This window comes from Eschrichtius robustus, chromosome 8 (assembly GCF_028021215.1).
Source record: "Eschrichtius robustus isolate mEscRob2 chromosome 8, mEscRob2.pri, whole genome shotgun sequence".
Lineage (NCBI taxonomy): Eukaryota > Metazoa > Chordata > Mammalia > Artiodactyla > Eschrichtiidae > Eschrichtius > Eschrichtius robustus.
Window position 1 is genome coordinate 95782094 of NC_090831.1, and position 2462 is coordinate 95784555.

Below are 2462 nucleotides of genomic sequence, written 5' to 3' on the forward strand. Positions count from 1 at the left end.
TATTACTGTCCACATGGGATTTATGAGAAAATAATTAATGTAAAATAAATTAAGTAATGTAAATAAAATAATGTAAAATAAAATAATTAATACAATAATTAATGTAGAACAAGTATTAAAATAACTAATGCAAAACTTTAACACAGTGCTTGGTACACAGGAAATTTTCAACAACGGAAAACTGTGTTTAATGCTCTTTTCATCATCAATGCCACTTTCCTGGTTACTACGCTATGCTTGGTTTATTGTAATAAAAATAATATCTTAATGTTTCATTCTTCATTTTCCAATCTCTTCAGTTCTTTTGCACAACACTATTTATCATAAAACACTGCTTTCACTTTGTTACTCCCCTATTGAAAGTAGACTACAGCTCTTAAATAAAATTCTAGAACTCAAAACTTTCTATTACCTGGCTCCAAAATTTTTATAGCCAAACTTCTGTTATTCCCCTATATAACCTGTTCTCTATCTTAACTGGATGACCTTTTGATTTTCGATTTCATCTCACATTTTCATACTGTGCGCCCTTTCACTTATATAGAGGTAAATAAGTTAATCATGTGACAGCAACGCCTTTTACATGATAGAATTTTAGCCTGTTCTTGGACTCATTCTGAGTACACATACTGTTAAGTCTCAAATACTAGACAAATGGAGATAAGAACTATCAGAATTAATTTAATTTGTCACTAATGTGACTTAACTCATAAACCTATTTGATTTCCATCCATGTTATAGGCATTTATAGGCATGTATTTCTGGAAAACCTGACCATGTTGCCTTATTTTGGTTAAGAGCAGCTATTTAACTTCATATGACTTTCTCACTGATGGTTGACAATAGTTTACTTCTCAAAGCCATCGTTATTTGTTCAGTTTTCAGAAAGATAGATATAGAGGTTACAGAAAAGTGGCTGAATATATGCTGACCAAAATCTACAGTTTCTAAATTTAATACTTGGATCAGTTCTTATTTTAGCTTATTTTATTGTGATCTGCCCTTTTGATTTAAAAAGGGAGAGATGTAGAGGGAGAAAAATAATTGACCCTGTCCCTCTGCAATATAGAAATGCATCTAAGAAAATACCTCATCCAAGCCAGAGAGAAGACAAGAAAATCATGTTGAATGGAATTATATAACCCCTCACCAAAGGCCTTTAAATAGTTTTTTCTTTAATAGCTTTCTTCAGGTATAATTAACATGCTGTAAAGTTCATCTGAAGTGTACAATTCAATAAATGTTAGTAACTTTATACAGTCATCAACCATTACCACAGTCTAGCTTAAGAACACTTCCATTATCCAAAACATTCTCTCACATGACCAACTGCGATCAATCCTCCCTCCACTCCCATCCCCAGTAAACCGCTAATCTGCATTCTGTATCTATAACATTACCTTTTCTAAGAAATTTCATATAAATGTAATCATACAAATATGCACTCATCTAATTCTGGCTTTGTGCACTTAGCATAGTATTACTGAGGATCATAAAGTTGTTGCTTCTATCAGTAGGTGGTTCATTTTTATTACTAAGTAGTATGTCATTGTATAGATATATCACATTTTGTTTAGCTATTCACCAGTTGATGTCCATTTAGATTGTTTCCAGTTTATGCCTAATAAAAATAAAGCTGCTATGAACATACAAATGCAAGTCTTTGTGTGGACATATGTTTTCATTCCTCTTGGGTAAATAGCAGGAGTAGAATTGTTAGGTCCTATAACAAATACACGTTTAACTTTGTATGAAACTATCAAACTCTTTCCAAAGTTACGTCTCATTTTACTTTCTTACCAATAATGTTTGAGGATCCAGTTTCTCTGTATCTTCAACAACAATATTGTCTGTCTCTTGGATGGCAGCTATTCTAGTGGGTATGTAGTGTTATCTTGTGTTGTAATTTGCGTTTCCCTATTCAATAACAATGTGGAGCATCTTTTCATTTTTTTTTTTTTTCTAAATTAATTAATTTATTTATTTTTCATTTTATGGCTACGTTGGGTCCTCGTTTCTGCACGAGGGCTCTCTTCAGTCGCGGCAAGCGGGGGCCACTCTTCATCACGGCGCGCGGGCCTCCCACCATCGCGGCCTCTCTTGTTGCAGAGCACAGGCTCCAGATGCGCAGGCTCAGCAACTGTGGCCCACGGGCCCAGTTGCTCCACGGCATGTGGGATCCTCCCAGACCAGGGCTCGAACCCGTGTCCCCTGCATTGGCAGGCAGACTCTCAACCACCGCGCCACCAGGGAAGCCCAGCATCTTTTCATTTGCTTATTCCCCATGCATATATCATCTTGGGTATTTATTCACATCTTCTGTCCAATTTTTATTGGATTGTTTGTCTTTTTATTAAGTCACAAAGTTCTTCATATATTCTGGATACAGTACTTAACAGATATACGATTTGCAGATATTTTCTCAGTATGTGAAAATATTGTCTGTTCCTTTTATTAATGAC